The following is a 25,470-nucleotide window of genomic DNA, read 5'->3' on the forward strand; positions in this document are numbered from 1 at the left end:
GAAGTAAAGCAACTTTTCCAAGGCTCTACAAATAAAGAAACTAAGACCCACAAATGTTAAGTCATTTACCTAATATCAAAACAATAGCAGGAAGTAAAGCCAGGATTTGAATCTGAGTCCACTGACTCCAAATGTAGTACAGAGGTGGGAATCAAAACCAAATCACAGAATCATAGATTTAGACCCAGAAGGGGATCTTTGAGGTTTCCTGACTCCAAATTCTCAGAAGGTAATGATATATCCAAGATTATAATTCGGTTGTCTTGATTCTCATGTGTATGTTCTTTCTACCGGCCACACTTCCCTGGATGTATCAGCCTTTGATATTATTAAAAAAAGAAGGACACTAAGATCTCATTCCTTTTGTTCATATCTGAATTCACGGGATGTTGGAATGAGGGTGAGCCAATGACACACTGAGAATTACTTTCCCTCTTTTATTTTAAATGTTTCCCTTATTTAAAAAAAATCTTCATTACCAATTTTAAGACATATTCTATGAGCCTAGTCTCTCTAGAAAGCCATTTCCTGGAGTACTCATAACTCACATTTGGATCACAAAGTACTTTGTCACATTGGTAGGAAGTCAGTTGGGGTGTGCAGGTGTTCAGGGAAGACTAGTCCCTCTGGCATAAAGGCTGCCAAGTTATTTTCAGGGCTGCTTTCCACCTTTGGTGTCCACCAGATTCTCCTAACTCTTATCTCTGTCTCCAAGCACGGTAGCTGTAGCATGCACAGAGGCCATTCTCCAGTAAACCATTTTGGCAAACAGGCTAAACCAGGTTGAGGGTAACCAAGGGCTCTCCAACCCATTGGTAAGTTAGTGGGGCATCCACCCCAAGCCTGGGAAGACTTCCCCTGGTGGAATGAGGGGATGGTAGTGATAATCCAAAGTGCTTTTATGATGTCCTAAAGGCTATTTATGGGCCAAAGACCTATCGTGCATCCCAACTACTCAGCACTGATACAGCCATCTTGACTAGTGATAAGGACATGATTCTAGAGGGATAGCCTGAACATTTCCTTACTACTCTCAACAGATCATCATCAATCAATGCTAAAGCCATTAACTGTATACTTCAGGTTAAAGTCAATTTCTCTCTAGCTAATCTTCCAATTAAGAAGAGGTTTTGAATCCCATTAGGTTCTTCTTGCTTAAGGCATCATGTGCTGATTCTATTCCAGCTGAGATTTACAAGGCAAGGTGTCCACTGTTCATACAAAAGCTGATTAAAAATTCATGGGTTATATGCAAGAGGTGGTTATACCCAAAGAGTTCAGGGATGCCTCTATTGCCCATCTCTATATAGGAAAGGGAAACAGATTGTCCTGTGATAACCAGAAGGTGGGGAGGGAGTGTCTCTTTTAGTAATTTGCCAGCAAGATTCTTGCCAGTATCCTCCTTAATAGACTGATCCTAAACCTGGAAGATGGTCATTTACCTGAGAGCCAGTGTGGTTTCAGAAAGGGCTAAAGAATGATTGATATGGTGTTTGCTTCCTGACAATTTCAGGAGAAATGCCAGGAGCAGAACAGAGGTCTGTATATAACATTTGTCAATCTGACCAAAGTCTTGGATACTGTCAGTCATGAGAGCTTGTGGAAGACCATGGCAAAAATTTGGTTGCCTTGAGAAGTTCATCAGCATTATATGCCATTTTCATGACAGCATGCTTTAACGGGTTGTAGATGATAAATAATGCTCTCATGCTTTTCCAGTCATCAACTGAGTGAAGCAGAACTGTATGCTTGCTTCTATGCTTTTTATCATGATGTTTTCAGTGATGTTGTCATGCACCTTCAACAAGGACAAAATGGTATCAAAGTCAAGTGGAGGGAGACTTGCTGCATGACATTTTGTCCACAGATGATTGTACACTCAACATATTCTCTGAGGCTGAAATGCAACAGAGTACAGATCAATTCAAGTCTGGTAATTAGCACCAAGAAAACAAAGATAGCTAACTATCCAGCTACCACCACACCATCCATATGTAGAACCATCAGTTACAGCAAATGGAGAAATTGTGAATGTTGTGGATAAGTTCACTTACCTTGACAGTATACTTTCCAGGGATATACACATAGATGATGAGGCTGATGCATGCATTGCTAGACCCAACTCAGTGTTGGGGGAGCTCCAAAGGGAAGAGTGTGAGAAGAGGTATTAGGCTGCCTAACAAACTGAAGGTCTACAAAGCCATTGTGCTAACTTCATTTTTATTTTTGTGTGAAATTTGGACAGTATACCTGTACCATACCAAGAAACTGAATTGCTTCCATTTAAATTGTCATAGGAAGATCCTGAAGATCACTTGGTAAGAAAAGGTACTGAACACAGCCCCTTTCTTGAGGTGAACTACTCAACATTTAAAATGACTGCAGAGTGCACAGCTCTGATGGGCTGGCCACATCATTTGAATGCCAAATGTATGGATGCCTACAAGAGTATTGCGTGGAGAACTCACACAAGGCAAGTTCTCACAAAGAGGTCAGAAGAAGTAATTTAAGGACATTCTCAAGGTCTCACTGAAGAACCGTGGAATCAATTATGAGACATGGGAGACCCTGGCACAGGACCTCCCAGCATGGCATGCCTGCATCAAAGAAGGTGCTGTGCTCTATAAGCAAAGCAGAATTGCAGTAGTCCTAAAGAAACGTGAGGGGCACAAATTTAGAGACATGTGCTCCAAATGTTCATATGGTCTATTTGTGTCTAATTTGTGGCACACCTCCTGAGTTAGTGTTGGTCTGATCAGCCACAGTCAGATGCACTGTATCTTGACCCCAACATAGTGATGTCATTTTGTTCCTCTTCGAGTATGAAGGACAAAACCCAGGAAATAAGATCATAGTATTATAGATTCAAAGCGAGAAGGACCTTCAAATGTCATCAAAATTCATTTTTCATATAATGATGTACCAAGTACTTTTCTCAAAATGATTCCATTACATGAGACTGTAAGCTCCTTGAGGGTAAGGACTTTTTTTTGCCTTTCTTTGTATTTCCGGTGCTTAGCACAGTACCTGGCACATCATAGGTGCTTAAAAATGACAAAAGTCAGGAAATATACTGGAGGAAAGGGAAATCAAAAAACTAAACCCCACCATGATAAACTTTTATGATGGCAGGAACATTTAAGACACAACTATAGAAGAAGAGAATGAACTGAAAAATATTTATGAGCATTGACTCAGAAAAAAATCACAGCTTGGGCACAAAGTGTGCTAGAAATTCTTGGAAGATACAAAGTAAGAGGTTTTTTGTTTTGTTTGAGTTAATTTCTTATTAATAGAATGAGAGTGCTTAAGGGAAAAAAAAACATGGAAAAAATGAGAACTACAGAAAAATGGACTTCAAAAGAATTCATTAATAGCGCAAAAGATTCAAAACCTTGCCCAAGTAACAAACTCCTCGATAATCAGAATGGACCAAAGAGTAGCAACTCCATATGGCAACAAGAAATACTACTAAAAGAAATCCAAAGGGATGAAAACATAGAATTAAATATAAAATATATGGAAATATAAATTAAATATAAAAATAGAATGAGATATAAATTATAACGAAGCCAAGCAACCTGAAAAGCAGATTGAGGAGAAAAAAATGTGAAAATCATTGGACTAGCAAAATTCTAAGAACATGTTCTTTTTAATTTTTCAAAAGCCTAGGTATCATATTTAAAGAAATCTGAAAAGGAAACTTCCCATATCTCTTAGAAGCAGAGTATGAAGTGAAAATGGAAAGAGCATTTGCCAAACCCAATTACAACCACATATAGTTAAAGCAAATTTCTACATTGGTCCTGACCAAAAACTATTTTTCTCATCCTGCATTCTGAGTCCTTAACCTCTCTGTCAGGAACTAAGTAGCATGTTTCATCATTAGTCTTCTGGAATCCTTGTTGGTCATTACACTGATAAGAGCTCAGCATAATAATATTCCATCATATTTATATACCATAACTTGCTCATCCATTCTCCAATTTATGAACTCTCAGATTTTCATTCTTTGCCATTTCAAAAAAAATCTGTATGTACTTTTTATGTTCCTAATGCATTTTGTTTTCCCTTTGTTTTCATTTTGGGTGATAGATTGAGGTGGGAAAAAAGGAGGATTTTGACTATAATATTTTATTTGATAAAATATTTAAAAAAATAGGAAGCTGCCAAAACAAATGGATGAGTTTCCTTTCCTGATGTTATACCCCCCCCACCCCAAGTATGATGCACTCTCCAATTTCTGTCTCTCTACCATGGAATGGTTTATCATGTCCCCCTCCCCTCAAATGAAAGAATGCCTCATGATCCATAATACCAATTAATGTGGTTTGTGGTACTTTCTCTGGGAGTAAAATAAGTCCTCTTTATTGCTTTCCTTAGGACCATGTTTTACACAGCCATTGTCTATCTACTTGGAATAGATGGCTCTAAGTTATCAAGTCTTTCAGAAATCACCAGCAGCTTTCCAAAATTACTCAGTTTCAAGGGCATGATGGAATAGAATATCAGCTCAGCTTAGGTGTGCTTACAGGGCCCTCCGGTGTTTTCAGTGACCTTCCACTATAGAAGAGACAAGGTAGATCAAGAGTTTGTTAAGAAAGATAGCAAAGAACTTTAAAAAACAAACATTTGTCAAGAACTTTTCTAACAGATAAGCAAATCTAGCATTGGGATACATACCACCCCAAGTTGAAAGGCAAACCAAATCTGAGCGAATCTCTTGCATCTGACTCTTCCTGTCTACTCACACTGCTACCACGTTAGTTCAGACCCTTAATATGCCTCATCTAGACTGTTGCAATGGTCTTTTAATTGACCTTCCTGCCTCAAGTTTCGCCCTGTTCCAATCCATCCTCCATAGTTACCAAAGTGACCAAACAAATGTAAATCTGACCATGTTACTTCCTAACTCAATAGGCTCCTTATTGCCTCTACTAACTAATACAAAATCTTGTTTGTCTTTTAAGCCCTTCTGAACTTGTACCTGACCTGTCATTCCATTCTCATGCTTATCATTACTCCCCCATCCCTACTCTCCACTTCCACGCTTCTCCCTGTTCTTAGTACTTAGTTCTTAGTCCTTTGCACTAGCCGTCCTCCACACCTGGATTGCACTTTTCCCCTCATAATTATCTAACAAAATCACTCTCTTCCTTTAAGAAACAGTTTTGAGCACCATGTTCTACAGGAAACCTCTTCTAATTCCCCAAATGCTAATGTACTCTCCTACTAATTATCTCGTATTTATTTGAATGTTATGTGTATGCTAATTCTGTATATGCTTTTATATGTACATTTTGTTTTCTTTAATAAAATATAAGCTCTTTAACATAATGTGTTTTTTTTTTATTTATAAGGTTGGGGTTTCTTTGTTTGTTTGTTTTTGCATTTCTGCCACTTAGCACAGTACCTGGAATATAGAAGGTACTTAAAAATGCTTGTTGATTGATTGAATGCCAGGTTTCTTGGAGTTGATTTTATTTATTTATTTATTGTAGATTAAGAAAATTATACGCACACATATATTTGGAAATTTATTGCCAGAAATTAGCACAAGAATAAAATAGACACCTTTCACTTGCTTGCTTATCCTTCCCTGTGTTAAATGGAATAGTATCAACGTAATAACACTAATTCATATTTCAAACTAGCAGTTTTTGAACTTTTCTAAATGTGATCTTCATGGAAACTATACCACAGCTGCTTCTAAAGGATAGGTTTAGAGGTAGAAGGGACCTTAGAGGTCATCTTGCAAAACCCTCATTTGGCAGATGAAGACACAGACATTTTAGTGATGTCCAAAAGACATCATGAGTAATAAGTGTAAGAACTAGGATGTGAACTCAGATACAATCATAGCATATGAATCATTCTGACACAGAATACTACCAGAGAGCTCTTTCAATCTAATATGGCATTGTAGTCTGCGCATCCAACCTAAAGGTAAAATGAATAAACATTTAGGTCACAACTATTGATACCAATGTTAAAAGTAGTAAAAGAAGAGAGTGTAGATATCACTGTCCAACTCTTAATGCACTAGGATAAGTCAAAGCTCTCTTCCTTTGTTCCTTATTCCTTTGATCACATCAGATGGAGCTGGGAGAATTCTACTAGAACTAAAAGGCAAAGCTTGTTCAGCCAGAAAAATGGCCTTGTACTGTATGTAACCATAGTATTTGTGTTCTGGGCCTTCCCCTTCCTTCTGTCAATTAATTGTTTTCAAGTCATTTCTGACTAGTTACAGGCACGAATACCCCAAAGGGGATGTTTGCAAATAATGTCATTATTATTATTATTATTATTATTATTATTATTATTATTATTATTTGTGGCCAATTGGAAGGCCAATTAGTGCATCCAGAGGCCAGATCACTAAAATTTGAGTGGGAATGAAAATGACATTCAGAAAAGATTTCTTTTCAAGCTCTATGTCTTTAGGAAGCTTCTGTGCAGTGACCTTATACTTGGAATTCAGCTTTCAGCTGGTATACCCAGCATTAAAGGTGACAGGGAAAATAAAAGTCTTCCTTCCAAAGATTGTGTGTGCCTTTGGCAAAGGTTATAGATGTGATGTCTTTGAACATCCTTCTTCATGATGGCTCTGTCGCTAGAAATGGGCAGAGAAGAGAGGAAATCTGCAGTGAGCTGAAGCTGTTTGCAGGGTAATGATTGTCAAATCCTGTACCTCCCCAATGCAGAACAACAAGGGGCTTCATATTTATATCTAAATCTCTCTCTGTGTCACATCTTTGCAGACACAAAATAGGACAGAAAGAAAATAAGGGCAATGGGAGTAGAAACATTGGATAAGGCAGGATAAAAAAGATACTCAGACCCACTATGCTTCCTTTAAGAACCATTTGCACCAAGCCCAGTGGACATCCTGCAGTAGCTCATTAATTTCCCTAGGTCCTGGATTCAGTTCCCCTTCATGCCTTGTGTGTAGCTCTATGCCACATGCCCTTTCCAGCTAGTCTCTATTGACAGCAGAGGCCTTGATATAAATACACATCTGGTTACCCAGTTCACCAAGTATAATATCAGGTACCTACTATGAGCAAGGATCTGTGATAGGTGCTGGAGATACAAAGACAAAGGTAAATCAGTTCTGGAAATAGGAGGGAGGAGAGAGGGAAGAAGGAGGGGGAAGGGGGAATGAAAGAGAAAGGGAGGAGAAAGAAATGAGGGAGAGGGAGGGATATGGAGGACCTCGAGGAGAGAAAGGAGAATGGAGAGGGGGAAGGGGAGATACAGGGAGGAGATAAAAGAGAAGGGAAACAAAGAAGGTAAGGGAAAGAAGGAGAGGGAAGGGGGAAGAAAGGAGAGAGAGAGGGGAGTGCTAAAAAAATTATTTTAAAAGTTAAAATAATCCTTAACCTAAAGGAGTTGTTTTTATACCCCAACTTTACCATCTAATTATTCAATCCACCCCCACTTGTTTTCTCTACCCCCTTTCTCCTTGGAATATATTACCCTTTCCTCTTTGCTACCAAAATCATAGTAGAAGAGCTGGAAAGGACATTAGAAATCATCTAGTTCAACTACCTCATTTTACATATGAGGAAATTGAGGCCAGAGAAACAAAATAATTAGAAGAACTCCATGCAGGGAGTAAATAGCAAGACTATGACTTGAACATGAATTCTCTGCTTCTACATCTTCTCTTTTCCTGCTATACGACCCTGTGTCTCCCACTGTTTACGGCTGGCCCTTCCATACTTTAAAACCTAGCTTGTATATCTTTTCCCCTCTAAAGCCTTTCCTGACCACCTGTGGCGGCAAGCACCCCAAGCGTCCTCAGGGTTTGCAGCTACCACAGGTTCTTGGATCTGCTTTGTTAAAGGAAAGCAACTCAAAATGGGTTAACAAGCTTACTTTAATCAGTCAGACATATATCGTTTACCTTGTTCAGGGGAAAAAGGTCAGCACCCCGAACTTCAAAGCATACAGGCAGAATTATCAAGACAGAAACAGATCAAGTAGCCAGATTTCCAAACTGTCCAACCATTACATCCATACCCAGTCAACATCTGGGTTTTTCAAAGCTGGGGTTGTCAGGGGGGGCGTCTTGACAACGGCTGCTCCGAATAAATAACAAATCACAGAACACTTCTCAAAAGTGAGCCCCCAAAACAAAGCTACACATCAGGGCTTATATAGCCTTCTCCTGGCTCAGAGAATGTAACAACCTTATTGACTCACTGGCCAATCAAGAAGTATCTACTGAAAAACAAGCCTCCCTCCCCAGGCTTCAGGTGCACTTTAGCCTAGGGGCAGGGAAGATCTTCCAAATTTGCATTCCCATTACACCACCCCAATCCAGAGTATTCTTTCCTTGTTCTGTCCTCCTTCAGGACATACTCTATGTCTTTTCTTACATTTTCATCATCTTATACCATTATTTATCTTTTTAATAAATATATCCCCAATTCAATCTATACAATAAATATTCATTAAGTGCCTGCCAATTACAAGATATAGCACTAGCAACTGGGGATAAAATATATAAACAAATAAAATCTCCAATCCTCATTAAGATTATATCCTTCTGTGTGATTCAACAGGTGAACAATCATCTCTTCCTAAATGAACTGAGTTTAATAGGGACAGTGATTGTGTCTTTTATATTTTTGTATTCTTCATAGCTCTTAACACAGCACCTTATTTGAAATAGATGCTCAATTCGCAAATGCTAATTGTTTGATTTCTGAGAAAAGGTTTTATCCATATATTAACCTATTTGTCATCAGCACCTTGCAGAGTGACTTGAGTAGATGCTCAATAAATGTTTGTTGAATTGAATTGCTTGTTGAATATTTAATGGTCTCAGTCCAAATATTATCATTTACAAAAGGCTTGTGGTGAAATCCAGAAGCCTTAGAAATAAAAGATACAATAAAATCTTATTATACAGGGTGTCCCCAAAATCTAAATCAGTTTTAAGCTTTTAAGTTATTAAGATTTAATAGTTCAAAACTGCATTTAGACTCTGAGGATACCCTGTACAATCCCTTGGTAATCAATAGATTTGTCTCCAAGCCTTGACATCTGTGACCATGGTATGGTTCAATTGCATCTCATTTCTAGTCCTAAGGAAAGCTAATAGTATCAGTATTATCCACATTCTCCAAATGTCAGAAAGATAACTCAGTGGTACTTCCAGAAATACGTACGGGTTAAAGGCACTCTAAAGTTCACTTCTAGGGAAGGAGGAAAAAAAGCATTTAGGTTATGTCTTTGGAAGTCATAGGTGGCTGAAGTTTGAGATCAGCAAAGGATCCCTCCCACCCCTTAGCTGAAACAAATTCAGGAATCCTAAATTAATGGTCAGAAATGGAATAATCAGGTAATAAAATCATCCCTGTCAGACTTGATGAGGTATGTGTATGTATGTGTATACCTATGTGTGTCTGATGTTGAAATAAAATCCCTTAAGTCTTAGAAATGTTATATAGAGGTGGGGCTAGGTGGAGCAGTGAAGAGAGCACCAGCCCTGGAGTCAGGAGGAGCTGAGTTCAAATGTGACCTCAGACATTTTAAAACTTACTAGCTGTGTGACCTTGGGCAAGTCACTTAATCCCAATTGCCCTGCATTCCCCCCCCCTCCAAAATTAAAAAAAAAAACTGTTATATAGAAAGTTCTCCCTCATTTTCCTGATACACAGATTTGATATGGTATGGATACATATTTTTTTGAAAGACCTATCAGTTATTAAGATATAGGTTCTAGAGTTTCCCTTTCATCTTGGCTATCCTTTAGATTCTGATGACTAATAATCCTTATTTTGCTCTCCTTTCAATGTAAGAAACAAAGACAAAAGACAGACAAAGCCAAAAACAAATCAATCTCTACCCTCGGGGGGCTTACATTCTATCAGTGTAAAGCACATATACACAAATGAGTAATGCAAAATACAAGCACATTAAATACAAAGTAATTTGGGAGAGGGGAGGGGGCACTAGAATCTGTGGAGATCAAGAAAGACCTTATATAGGAAGAAGGCTTTAAGTTAAACTTTGAAGGTAGTTAGAAATTCTAAAAGGTGGAGGTGAGAAAGCTATATATTCCTGACTTTGGTGACCGCCTATGCAAAGGCGGGGAGACTGGAATTTGATTAACCTATAAGATGAGCAACAAATGGATCGATTTGGATGGAATTAGGGTACGTGAACGGGGAGTTAATGTGTAAAAATCTTAGGAAAGTGTACTGGGTGCATATTGTGAAAGGATCTAAATGCAAAACAGAGGAGTCTACATTTGGTTCAGAGGACATGAGGGAGCTTAGATACCTAGGAATATCACCTTTTATGGAGAAGGGCAAGCTGTAAGCTTTAGAGGAAAGTTTAAGGAACAAAAGAAAAGAGAAGGCTAAAAATTAGCTCAGATCATTTCAAAGGATTCAAAGTGAGCAGAAATGGTCTGAATGGGAAACAAACATGAGTTTTTATTAAAGGAACCACTAATAAAAAGATTCAGTATTGCCTGCTGCTTTCAAATGAAATTCTTAAGCAGAAGAAATACAAATACCTTCTGCTGCTGACCCCCCTTTATTGCAACTTAATAGTCCGGGCACTCAACAACTTAATAGTTCTGAGCTAGTGATCTTACTTCCTATTTCCCACTTGCAGCTTTTCCTTACAAGGTGAGGATAAAATTCAGAATTAAGAAGCAATATCTCTTAGTGCAAATACTTGAATGGATGGATGACCTGAGAGTTGACAGGTATGCTGATCCCTGTCTTTGTTCCTAAAGATTTCGGGTGTAAATGAGGGAGAGCATCAGATTTCATATTATGTAAATGCCTACACTGTGGTTTAAAACAAGAACATTACATCTTGAGTCAGAAGGCTCCAATTACTGGTTAGGTTATTTCTACCCAAAACCATATTCCTCCCCACCTTAGGTACCCATGCTCGGCCCTAAGAAAGTATTTTGTATTTATTTTGTATTGAGTTTTCTATGCATATTATTTCTCTCCAACAGAATTTAACCTCCTTGGGAGAAGGTTTTTTTTTTTTTTTTACTATAACTTTTGAAGGATAGTATAAGAAGCTCTGGTTCTGTGTATGACAAACATCCCTTAAGAGGCTGCTCCTGCTCTTGCTCAGATCATGATTGTGTCAAGTTGGTTCTAAGGGTATACATAAAATTATGGCACCGTGCTTATAGAAACATTTCTCCTGTTGGTGGAAATTTGCACATGCTCAGGAATGTGATATGACTATATCTCTCTTGCATGTGGCACTTAAAGATAGGATCTATACTTGTTCTCTTTTGCATCTCAGCCTGTGCTAAAGCAAAGATGTGTCCCCTGTTTGTCTAAATGGATCAAAATCTGTTCATAATCTCCATTCACATCAGCATCAATCACACTTGGCTAGGATCTGGCAGTGGGTAGATTTTCTTCATTTATTATCAGATACATGATAGTCAACAATAATGTAATAGGGAAGGGGAAGTGGGAGCTGATAGGAAGGTGAATAGCATAAATAGTACTGGCTACTTTGGCTACAGCCAGGGGCGTTCAATCTTTTCTCTTCTCTTATCACTTCCTCTTGTAACAGAGCAAAATGCAGGGTGGAGCTGGTGGTAAATGTTTCATCAATTCCCAATCAACTACAGAAAAGAAGTAAGGTACACCTTGCCTCTACAAGTAGTACTTCATTTGACACAGTAAAAATGGAGGGCTGGCTCTATTCTCCTAACTCCATCTTCTCAGTAGCCTCCAAAACTAAGTTTAAAAATATCACCAAGTGGGTGAACTCTGTAATTGTGTTTTTAGAATCTCCAACCTTTCTAGAAGCACTACATGGGTGTACATTCCAGGGTTATATTTTTCCTTAGGGTTAGAAATTTTGCAGTCCCCTGGAAAATCTTCCAGGGTAAATCTGAAATGTAATATAATATATAAGTAATCATAAATCCTTGAAATGAGCAAAGGTCATTATCCTTAGTAATTCTTCCATAGCATGATTCAAAACAAGCACTCAACAATACATACAATAAACACAGTGTGATACAAAGTTTCACATGAAAGGGCGTTTCAGCAATTAGATATCTAAATTATGTGCAGGACAACATACATGTGATCCAAAGTACAAATGCATATCTATAGTACACAAGAAAATACTCATAAACAGCAAAAAAAGCTAGCTATTTATGACAAAACCAATAGTCCTATAAAGATCCATTGTAAATATGTTTCATATATACAAATAAAAAATAAGAAAATGGTGCATCACTAACAGACAGATGTTGCTGTTCTACAATTATAACACAAGCACATAAGCAAAAAATAAAACAAAATAATAAAACAGAAAGATAACTCAAACATATTTTAACTAAAAAGCACATCAATATACTATACATAGATAATCTCTGGTATTGAGACTTGGACATACTTGTAATTTATTTCTTCTGTTTCACCTATAATCATAATTTAGTCTGGCCTCAGGTCAAATGGGTCTAGTTTTTTTTTGAGATGTGATGATTTCTTTGTCCCTTTGCCTGAGTAGGTAGGTCATTAGCATCACAGCTTTAGGTCTGCTTTCCTATAGATGAATCTCGAAAGGAACCAGGCTGGATGAGAGGATTTCAAAGCTCTGTCAGGTGTTTCTAGACCTAGAAATTTTAGATGACAAAGAACTTGCCTTTTGATTCGGCTCCTACGACCCTGTGAGATGAGGTTCCCATCAGTTCTAGGCAAGGTTGTTGGGCAATACCACTCATTGTCTCTTTCAATGGAAACATCTCTTTCAAAGCCAGAATCTGGCTTATACAGACTTATGTAATTGGTGAACTGGCACTTTTGCTCAGAGTCCAAGGCAAGTGTCCATAATTACTCTCCATTTGCTTATCAGTCCAGCTAGTTTGTCTAGGTATAGTGAGTGTCTGCAATGAATAGTGTTTATAGGGCCAGCTCCATTCTCTAGGACTAGTTTGCAAATAAGCATGTTGCTCAGTCTCTCATCAATTTTGTGTGGATAGCTTCCTGTCATCTGTTGACGTGTGTGTGTGAAAAACCAGGATTTCTCAATGAAACCCCCTCCGTGTTGGAGGTCTTTACAGAAAATATAGGCATTATCATGCTGTCAATTTTTTTCAGAGTTCATCTGAGCCGCAGTTGTGGCTAGTGGGTGAGCTTCTTTGAGATTCTTTCTCAGCTGAGAAACATACTGGTTATAACTATTTGCATTATTTCCATCTTTGGAATTTCTGATGCAAAAGTCAATAAGTAGGAATGATTTCAGTCCAAACATAAGCAAGTATGTTATAATGATACCTTTGGCTTCATTGTCATTGGAAATAGCACATGATGACTCTCCTGACATTTTCTGATCTCAGAGTTTTTTATATGGTCACGTATGGTTGAATGCTCAGGATATGGGTTGTTTGTGAATGGTAAGACTGTTTGATACCTGTCAAAATAACATTTCTTTGAGTAATTTGCTCTCATGGTCTTTTCTTTGGTCAGAATGGATCCATCCCTTCAGTGATACTTCTCCCATAACTTTTTAGCAATCATGGATGCTTTCTCATTTCAGGACAGGTATACTTCTCTTTCACTAGTAAGATAAAACTTAGTTTCTTACGATCTCCTTCCAGAAATATAAAGGCAATGCGTACAAGTTCCAAAGTTTGTGAGTGTTTATATCCTACAAAAATGCATCTCAATTTGGCAATGATTTTCCCTTCACACATTGGACCCATCTCTTGTTCCTTAGTGACATCTGTGGCCATGTCAGGCCAATGCAACCTGTTCCTGACTAGCACTGGGGCCCTCTTTTTACTCATATGCCCAAACACATCATGAAAAATAGCGCTTTCATAATCATTGATTGAGCCACAGGCTCTGGAAAGCACACCAACTGCTTCCTGATTCCATGTGGGGGATGACACTCTATGACACTCCTTTACGTGGCTCCTACTTCTAAATTATCTCATCAGTAAGGTACATTCAAGTGACTGGAACCTAATTTTTTTCTTTTGTTTTTCTTTTTTGGCTTGCATTACTCCCTTAAGCCTTTCATTAGCTGTCTACTCTCCCTGCTAGTAGTGTACACAAAACTGAGGCAGAAAAGATTTGTTCAATAAAAGGAGGTTGACAGGCACTGCTATAAATTATCTGGCAGGAGTCCTAAACTCTCAGTTACAATTCCTTTTGACTGCTTTCCTCACATTACATATAACTTTCACACTTTCTTCCATATCACTACCATTTTATGGTCAAGGGACGTTCAGGACAGATCCTCTAAATCCACATCGGTTTTGCCAGGTCTACAGTGTTTGCCAAATTCATAGCTGGTTGATGCTGGTGTTGTTGTTCAGTTATTTCAATTGTGTGTGTGACACTTTATGAACTGATTTGAGGTTTTCTTGGCAAAGATACTACAGATACTTGACATTTCCTTCTCCAGTTCATTTTACAGATGAGGAAACTGAGACAAACAGAGTTATGTGACTTGTCCAGTATCACACAACTAGTACGTGTCTTTGGTCATATTTGAACTTAGGAAGAAATCTTTCTGACTTCAGGTCTGGCACTGTGTTGTGCCATCTAGCTGTTCACTGTTAATGCTATTACATCTCTCCAATATGCAACATCTATGCTGGCAAGGGACAAAATATAAAGCAAAGGGTCTGTTGTCAAAACACGCTGGAATTTTCTCCATAACCAGAGTTTTCTAACATGTTGGCGAGAACCTAATTCAAAGGCAAAAACTGTATATTGTGTTTGGGATTACAAAATTAATTGTTGCTTAGTCCTCTGTGGTAAATGCAATTGCTTTCTGTCGACCAGCACTATCTTGACATAGAACAATTCCCAAACCCTCCAGATAGGAGAAAAGGTTTTCTTGGATCGCATAGATCAATCCTTGGGCAAGTATGAAGCTACTGATAAAGCTTGCAAAACTTAACATTTGTCTGTATGTTAATATCCAAATTGCTTTGGGATTCAAGACGATTTGTCATTTTTTGCACTTCTACTTAATTCCCTTCAGATATATATGAGCACAAATGCAGGTATTCAGTGATTAGCAATAAAAGCTTAGATTTTTTAAACAAATGTATAACTGTAAAAGTCAAGAATATTACTTACATCTCAAATATTCTGTGGATATGATGAGTTCTTGAATATTTCTATCTTCTTTGGGTCAGAGTGTATGTAAAATCAGTCATAATTTATTGGAACTCAACTTGTTGCTTGAAGTACCATGAAGTACTATAGCTACAAAATGGTTTAAATTACTGCTGATACTTGTCTTGAATGGAGTTGGACATCCCAGAGCGAGGATATTCGCTTTTCCATTGACACCAACAGGTGACTGGGCAGCACAGTTGACAGAGTTCCAGGCCTGGAGCCAGGAAGATTCAAAGACTCAAGATTTTAAATCTGGCCTCAGACATGTAGTAGCTCTGTGATCCTAGAGAAGTCACTTAACCCTGTTTGCCTTAGTTTCCTCATCTGTAAAATGAGCTGGAGAAAGAAATGCAGCCACTCCATTGTATTTGCCAAGAAAACCCCAAATAGGGTTATGAAGAGTGAAATGGCAGAACAATGAAAATTGACAACAACAACTTCCTTAGAAAACTTCAAACTCATCTTTATATCTTCCAAATATGAATATTCTTGGTCATTCAGTCCTCGAAGTCCAAATCTTTTCTCTAACTATAAAAGTATTCTTTTCAAATATCTTTTCATAGAATGATTGAAACATTATGACAACTTGATATCACCTATCTAGGACAGCATTGCATTCTATATTTTAAATATTCATTATCATACCTACATGGAGTTCTATGAATCTAAAAGAACTATACCCAGAAGAAATTGATGATAAGGTCATTAGGAAGATTTATTCTTGGGATCTGGAGCAACTGCTTCTCTGGACCCCATTTTTTTTCCCTTTGATGGTTCAGGAGATTTTAGCTTCTAAAAAACCAAAACTGCATGAAGTTCACTAGCATATCTATACATATATGGCTATTTAATCCACAATTTTAACAGAAGATGAGTTTGCTTCTCAAGTAAAGTCCTCAAGGTAATATTCTTGCATCAAACTAAAATGTCCTCAATTCCCTTGGTCCTTTCCTTTCCTAGGAAGAATGCTTTTGTCCTTGGATCCAGCTCACATCTTATCATTTGAGTGCTTCTGTCTCTGAATCTTCAATCTTCATCTGTGGCTCCCTTGCTGTGCTTCTGTGCCTTCCCAACAAGGAGATCATTAAGGTTGAGCCCTTCTTTGCAGAGGTACTTCAAGAATATGAGTATTTGGCTCACCCTGGTAGTTATGGGGCAGCAATAGTTATAACTCATAGCTAATGAGGTTCAAGCATAATTGTAGAAGTCGAAAGCCTGATCTTGTCCTCTTTCTCAGGTACTACTACACCTGTTGATAGATTCTGTATTTGAGAATATATGTTGACTATAAAATTGGAAGACTTTACTCCTTTATCCTAAGCAGTAGAAATGATAAATACAATAAAATTCTTCTTGTGGAGCCTCACTGCCATCACATTGTATTTCTTGGTTTTGTTAACATGCTTGCCAATAATTACAGTCTGCCTTGTCTTTAGAAACTAGAAAAGTGCCAGAGCTATTTCTTTCAAATTCTTCATCAGAGAGTATTTCTAAAGTGCTTAACTTAGTACCTGGCACATAGTAGGCACTATATAAATACTAGTTATCATATCACTACCACCACTGCCACCACCACCACCACTACCATCATCATCATCACTTGAAACTCTTACTGTATATTCAATAATTAGACTAAAGTGAGAGATTCTATCAACCAATTTGGGGGAAATTTAGATATGAGCCATTCCTAATCTTTAGTGGTTTCTCCGGAGTGAAATTATAGGGGAGAAGGAAAATCCAAAGAATTAAACAGAACCTATTGGGGTCACCAGTATCTGACCCAATCCATTTGAGTCCAGAACTCCTAAAGGCTCCTTGGGTCATGGATAACATGTAAAAGAATGTGTATATGTTGGGAAAAGGACTAGAGAAGGCTGGTTTGACTAGATAATATCTAAGATAGACTCTAATACTATCTGGTTATATCATTTTAATATCCATTTTAATATAAATTTAATATCCACTGCTGCTTGACAGTTCTCTAGGTCAGGGTTGCTTAACCTTGAGTCCATGAAGTTTAAAAAATATTTTGCTAATTGCATTTCGATATAATTTGTTTCCTGTATAATCTCTTATTTTAATTACTGCATAATCACCATCAATACTAATAATGATAATGATTGTTATTAATAAAATAGCTAGCCATTATCTAGTATATATTAAGTGCTGAGCACCATACAAAGCACTTTAAAAATATTGTCTTTATTTGATATTCACAACCCTGTGAGGAAGATGCTATTATTGCTCTCATTTTATAATTTAGGAAATTGAAGGAGAGGTAAAGTGACTTGTCCAATGTCACATAGCTAGTAAATGTCTGAAATCAAATTTGAATTCAAGCCTTTCTGACTCCATTTCCAGTCCTCTATCAACTGTACCACTCACCCATATAAGATGCAAATAATCAACAAGAACTCACGAACATATATAAAAATGTCAACCATGCAAATTGTCTATGAGACTTTTTTCCTTCTCTCACCCTCAAATACAGATACTCTGGAGGAATGCTGAGCAAATACCCCTTATCCAATTTGGACCTGGTAATACCCCCAAAACTTACTGGAATAACAGGGGGGCAAGGTCCTTGTTTCTTCTTCCTTAGCCTTACCCTTGGCATGGCTGCAAGTTGATTCTCTGTAAACTAATTTCTTCCTACTCCAAACCTAATAATGGGAAATCTTCCTTTCAGATTTCTGATGAGTGAATTCTCAGATTTAGGAATTCCCTCTTTTTTTCCTGTTACCATAATAATTCTCCATGGTCAGTTTCTTTTTTTTTTTTGTTCATCTTTTTTGGCATTTTTCCTTTCTTTTAAATTTGAGATATGCTTTCCAGGTGAAAGGGGCACTGTCTCAGGATTCTTATGCCAGGCACTGCTTAACTGGTGCTTCACTGTGTGGCCCTGGGCCCATGAGGAACCTTCTTGTCTGGTGCTGCATTGAGGGGGTGAGGGGTAGCTGGTGCTTCTGGAGGTCATAAGGGTCTGGAAGTTTACCTGGTACTGAGCTGGGGTCCTAGTGCTGGTGAATGGTTTGTGTTGTGCTGAGGCTGGTGGGGTGTGTATGTCTTTCCCTAGGCCTACACTGAAGTATGTGGTTGCCTAGCCCCTGAATGCTGCCTGTTTTCCTGGGAGTATGCTGAAGCAAGTGAAGAAGGCCTTGAACTTGGGGTTGTCTCTTTGCTTAGGCAACTGTAAGGTTGCTGCCTACCTGTTTGCCTGGGGCTATGCTGAAGCAAGAGCCCGGGCTTGCCCATTTCCCTGGCTATGCTGAGGCATGTGAGAGGGCCTGGTGTTGGTGTTTGCCTGCTCCACTTCACTGGGCTCAGGATCTCCTGATGGTAGGGCTTGCTTGGATGCTTCCTCTCCCAGAATGCACTCTCCTTTTACTAGAGCAAGACAGACCTTTGTTGCCAGTCTTTCAAGTTTCATGGGCTAAAAGATTGTTCACCCTGTCTTTTTGCTGGCTTTACTGTTCCAGGATTTGTTTTGGGTACTATTTTGTCGTTGTTTGGAGGTGAATATGGGAGTTACAACAATTTACTGCTTACTCCACCATCTTGGCTCCTGGAAGATGAAATCTCTATCTCTTGAACATTTTTGAAATTTCATGGAAAGGGAATGCTCAGGAAGTTTGATCTCTTATCTATGCTCAGAAAAGGAAACAGAAAATCAGGAACATCTTGGGTAGTAGTGTTCCAAGGATTCCCTTCTTAGGAACAGTTGGGTAAGCATAGGTTACTCTCTATGTGCTTCTCCTGCAAGTCCCCATTTTTGCTACTAGAGAAAGACATTTTCCTAACCTCTTTTGTTAGATTGCAGCCTGTCATCTGAAGAAAGAAGAAAGACACAAGGAGAGAGCAAACTGTTTCCACAACTTGGATTTGTGTAGCACGGGGGAATAGCAATTCTTTTGACTAGAACCCATCCTCTTTGGTTCCCATTTACTATCATCTTTAAAGGAGACCCACATACTGGAGACCCATCAGAGGAGGGTCTTTGGATCTCTCAACAAGATACTGCAGGGCAAATCTGCCTTCATGGAAGGTACTCCCCAGGCAAAGATCTATACCCTATAATCTCACCATAATTTTTAGAATAAATTCTTCACAATAATCAGAGGCTACAATGATAAATTACCCCTCTCACCCTATGTATATGTAAACTGAGGCTCTCAGAGGTGAAGTAACTTTGAAAAATTCAAATAATAACTTTAATTCATAAAGGGGTCAATAGTCTATGCAAATTAAAGGTACTTTTGAAACAAAGCAGATTTTAAATCAAATTTAAGGGAGAAAAAATTTACAAGAAAATATAATATAAGGAAATGCATTTTCCTTGAAATCTAATGGATTAGTTTCTTTGAGAAGTAGATACTTTAGCCTATGTAGAACAGATTACAGGTAATAAAAAGTCTCATTGAGCACATTTTAAAACAAGTAGCTTAAAAAACACAATGTAGAGTTTAGTTCCTAGCATCAGGCTTTTATTATATCCTCAATTCTTTCACCTAAGAAATGCCTTTGTGCATACACATGAATGCATATGTGTGTATGCCCGCACACACACACACACACACACACACATACACAGACACACACACTTTATCAAAAGGGCTTTAGTCTTAGCTGACTGGTCTTCCGCCTGAAGGTTCAATTCCAAATATTGATTAGTTATAATATTTATGTCCATGTTTGTCTTCAATACAGCACTGAGGCATTCCTTTTAAAATGGCCTTACTCTGAGCTCTGCTGCCAGTCACTGTCTCGATTAAAACCATTCAGTGTTTGGGCAATTTGGGAGATGAAGTGGTAGCTCTGAGCAACAGTGGTTATTTTTATTTTTTTATTTCTCCAGAATTAAGGCCCATCTACCACTTTCAGTTATATATATCTCTGTACTTTTTGGTCTCCCAGTTCTAGTCTCCCTGAGGTCTTCATTAGTTTTAAACTTTGCTCTGGCCATACATCTCCTCCCTCACTCCAGACCATCAGGCCTCCATTTGTGTGTGAGCTCCTGTGAGCCCAATAGCCAGTGTCTAGACATTTAGCTTAGTGTCTGTCTTCTGAAGCTTCTCTTTTGCACGGGCAACATAGAGGAGAAAAAAGAAGTTTCCTGTGGAATTTCACCAGTGTCCTTCAGCCCCTTCCTTTTCCTGTAACCATTCTTCCTCCACCCCTATCTCCCCAACATACCCATCCATCTCCCAATCTAAGTTTATGCATTAACTTTATTAAACGCCAATGTTATGGTCTCTTCCCCCTCAATTGGCTTCATCTCTCTTTTTCCTTCATGGCTTCATTTATAAATTCAATTCACTTTTCAAAGTAATTCAGCAGTTATTCATTAAGTTCCTAATATGTGCCAAGAGTTGGACATTCAAAGATAATAACTAAACAATCCTTATCTTGAGGTTCTAATATTATGCTGGAGTGAAACATTATGTGCATAAAAGAACAACTGCAAAATATCTGTTAGGTGCATTTCACACCCCAACCCAATAATTAAGGAAGTCTTGGATAACACTATTGAATTAATTAAAATTATAAATTGTGTGAACGAATCAATCAATTTGTGAAGAATATTGTGTTCAATGAATATAATCAGATGATATCACATAAGATATGCACTGGGATTGACTGCAAGTATCAGGCACATCTCTGGGTCAACCTGTATCAAAAGAAGCCAGTTTGGAATTTAATATTCTAACGAGAGCTTTCCAATCAGGCGATTCCAATAACAATCAGCTATAGTGGTAAGTCAAGGTATCCATAGAGTATCAGTAGCTGACAACAGTCTATATTATGGGATGAAAGGCACATCAAGGACAAATAGATGCACCAAGGAAAGGAAGATGACTTTCAGATTCTGCAGAAGCACCCCTTGACCCTTGGAAACCAGCAGAGAACTACGTCTAACAGGAATTTCATGAAGACTCCAAAAACAGAGAAAAGGACTTCCAGTCACTAGAAATTGTGAGCTGCCCTTTTGCTAGATGTGATTCCTAAGTGTGAGCCTACTCTACCCAGGAAATTTTTTGTGTGCAAGGGGACACAGTGTGCCCTTATTTTGGGAGAATTATTTTGTAGCTACTACTGTCCCTATCCTCTTTCAGGAAATATTTCTTTTGCAAAAATTAAATAACATCACCAGGTTGATTGATTTGGGGGAACACCCTAAGTGGGAACTTATGAGTAGTAGCAGTAGATATTCCAAACTTCACAGTTACCCCTAGATCCCTGAGGAGAGAATTAGTTAACCTTCCTCTGTGAACTCAGTCTCATAATGCCACTTGGGAAGGAAGATTCAAAGGGGGAATTATAGTAGTTAAAGCCTTTCTTAGAACTTACTTCTATCTCTGGATGAGTAAAAGAAAACAAGTAGTTGTTATGAAAAAGAGATGGAGGTTTTAGTACTAACAAATTTTTTAAGAACACTGAGCATCCAAAGGTAAGAGTAACCAAATGATAGAGAAGAGATTTGAATCTATGTCATATATAGATGGAAGGAGCTGGTCATTTTTAGCCTAGAGAAGAAATGATTGGAGTGAAATATGATAGGTATCTTAAACTATTTATAGAGTTGCCAGTTGGACAAGGAATTTGACTTACTTTATGTGGTCCTAAAAAGCATCTAGATGGTGCAGTAGCTGGAGTGCCAGGGATGGAGAAAGAAAGACTTATCTTCCTGAGTTCAAATCTGTCCTCAGACACTTATGTAACCGTGTGCAAGGCATTTAGCCCTATTTGCTTCAGTTTCCTCTTCTGTAAAGTGAGATAGAGAAAAAAATGGAAATCACTCTAATATCTTTGCCAAGAAAATTTCAGATGGGGTCATGAAGAGTTAGATATGACTGAAAAATGACCGAATAGCAATAATATATGATCCTAGAAGGTAAAAATAGCAGTAATTGCAAGGAGAAAATTTAGGTTTGATGTCATGACAAAAAAATTAAAATATCTGACAACTGGAGCTTTCTGAAAGGGCGATGGCCTGCCTTAAGACATGGTGGGTTGCCCTTCTTTGGAGGTCATCAAGTAGAATGAAAATGATAACTTCTTGGGTGTGTTATAGTAAGGATTCCTTTTCTGTATGGGTTAGACAAGATGGACATTGATTTCTCTTGCAACTTTTAAATTGTATGATTCCGTAAATCCCAAATTCTAGTTTTTACTCTGCCATTCATTAGTTGGTTGAGTAACTTTGAGCGAATCACCCTTCTTCTATGTATTCCAAATTTCTCATCTGTAAAATGAAAGGGTTGGGATAAATGGTCTACAAAGTTCAAAACGGTTTGATTCTAGTCCATTTTGCAGATGAAAATTTTGTAGTGATAAATGGGAGACTCTTTTGTATCTCTGCTTAACCTTCCCTTACATGTCCCCAAAGATAACAAAATATTTGGAAAACAACTGTGAAAACTGCTCTAATCTTGGAGAAGTAGGAATGAAGGCAGAAACAGGTCAGAATGTAAGCAAGGGAGAAATGCAAACAAAGGAGAACAAGTAGTTATTGGCAGAATCTAAGAACAAAACTAAAGACAGCTTTTATACACAGGGGAATCAAATACTTTTGTGTTTTCTCCAGGGCATACATACTCTAGTAATGGCTTTTTAATTGAGCATCATATTCAGTACTGAGAAGAGTGAGTGAGGGATGAGAAATAAAATGTTCCTATTCTTTTCCAATGGCTATTCCCTCAGAAATGACAGTAATAAAGGTGGCAGTAGAAAGAACCAGGAAAAATCACAATTACATTCAAAGCCAGAAGAAATGAAGATTCAAAAGGTTATTATAGGTAATAGATTCACCTTCTAAAATGAGAAATCATTGTGTGGTTAAAGTAGATTCTGTTGGCTTTGAGGCACAGATGGTGGAAGGGGTCTGAAAGGGTTCCCAGGTAGAGGTGAGAATCCTTGAGCCAGGAAAGAGAGTTTAAGGATTAACAGCAATGAGTTGGTGCCTGTCTACTTCAAGTGAATGAAATTTCAAAGAACTACTTAAGAAAGTCATGAGGTACAGTCACTCTCTCAACTAAACTATTCACACCCAGAATGCATTTAATACAACTAGACTCCTGCACAGCAGCTCATCCTATTCACCAGGCTTCCAGTTTCCTATTGTCTTAAATAAAGGGAAATATTATACTCTTTACCCCAGATGGAAAATGGTGGAGGATGGTTTGTGAAGAGGGCAGCTGTGCCAAAAATGAAAACTCAATAAGCTCACTTGCGTATGAAAGAGCTATTATACCTCTAGAGTTTATAAGCTATTTTTACTCCTGCCACCTCCATCCTAGAAAACGAACTGAAAAAAAGAAAGAAAACACTTCCAAATTTATTTTTTTCTTGCTTTATTATAATAATTATTGTTTTAAGGATTATTTCTTTAGATTATTAACTTTATTCTTATCATTGTAGTAGTCTGTAGTAGTCATAGTAAACAAACAAACAAAAAACTTCCTTTGTGTCCCTTCTGACTAACATCCCAGCACTCAAAGATTTTCCAAAGCTGATATCAAAGGGCGAGAGGAACTAGAAAGCTTGGTGACAGATGGTGGCAGAGAACCTGAAAGGAAGCAGGGTGGGTAGTCTAATTTTCAGTGTTCCACAGAGCTACCTCATACTTTACCAGTCAGTTTAGAGGAGTAGCATCAGTCAAATGAGTCAGAATCTTAAACCTCTCATAATCTGGTATTCATAGAATCCTTAAGTTAATGGGTCCTTTAGAAGTCAGATTGTCTGTCCCCCTGTTCTTGTATTGGCCTTCAAGTACCTAATCCATCTTAGACAAATCAACATAGTTCCTACTTTTAAATATCCATCAGAAAGGAGATTTTACTGCCTTCACCAAAATGGCAAACTATTTTTATCCTCAACAACTTTTCCTCTTTCAACTGATCTAAAGATTTCTCCATTATCAGGAAGAAAGAGAAATACCCAGAATGCAGAGAAACCTGTCCCCTATCAGAAGAGTCCCATGGGAAAGTCAAAGAAGTTAAAAGCAAGGAGAATGCATTATCTCTTTATCTCAGAAATCTGAAATGAAATCACAAGGATTATTTAAGGTCTGCTGGATGGCAGGGGCCCAGCTGCTATTCAGTCTCTAGTCCCTATCCTAGGAGAGATGGTAAACCAGAAGAATGAAAACACTTAATGCAAAGAAGAGAAAGATAGAGATCATAACTATGGTTAACCTATATCCCCCCATACTAGTTCTCAAAATTACTGAAGTCCCAGGTGACACTGGGCTACCTAAGCATCTCTCAGTAAAGTTAGAATTCAAGCACTGTACTTTGACGTGGATAATTATCATTGGAAACCAATGGATAATAACCAATTAATCAAAACATCTATTAAGTGCCTACTATGTACTAGTGTGTATCCTGCCCCACCCCCAGTCCTGTCTTCCACCATCAGTTAGGGTAACTATTGATGGTAGCTGTTTGACTTCTAGTGTTAGTTCATAAATCTTCTTTGCATTAGTTGAGCTATATCTCATAAAACATCAAAAAAAAAAGGCCAAGGTCTCCCATCTCCAGTCATCCTGATGTATATCTGACCACTAGACCCGGATGGATCTGGAGGAGAAAGTGAGGCTGTTGACCTTGCACAGTCCTTACTCACTGAAATCCATTTCACTTGTAAGTCATGGCATCACCTTTCTGATGTCATGGCCCTCTTTGAGAACCAAGGACATACAACAAGGACCAGGCAATGTGCTAGTCACTGAAGATATGAACACTAAGGTAAAAGAATACCTAATTTCTCAGAGTTTGGGAAGGGTAATGATCATTCACAGATTAGTAAAAATAGGACATATACAATAATAGACTCTTATTTGACATATATGTATATCTGGGGTGTATAGATTGAGAAGGCTGATAACAACATAATTCTGGACAGATAAAAATGACAAATACAATCATAGTGTATTAAATGTATGACTCCCTTCCTCAAAAGGGGCTAAACTTAGAACCCTACTATTCATCCATACCATGGCCTCCAATCCTTTGATCTCTCAATTAATTTTCTCACAGATCATCTCCTTTGAACTAGACATTCTTTCTTCTTCTCCTCATCTTGATTCCTTGGTGAATCATTTCAACTATATACCAACCTCTTCTCTTGAATCCCTAGCCCCCTTATATTGACAATTATGCCCAACCCAACTCTCAGCCTTGGGATCACTCCCACCATTTGACTTTTGCACCCACACACATGTTTTCATGCCTGCAGAAGTGCTGCTGAGCAAAGGTGGGAGAAATCACAAAACCATTTTGACTGGATCCAGTAAAAATTTAAGTTATATAACTTCAAATGG

This window comes from Petaurus breviceps, unplaced genomic scaffold (genome assembly GCF_028583685.1).
Source record: "Petaurus breviceps papuanus isolate PSGF00001 unplaced genomic scaffold, PetGlider_PUasm1.0 37, whole genome shotgun sequence".
Classification (NCBI taxonomy): domain Eukaryota; kingdom Metazoa; phylum Chordata; class Mammalia; order Diprotodontia; family Petauridae; genus Petaurus; species Petaurus breviceps.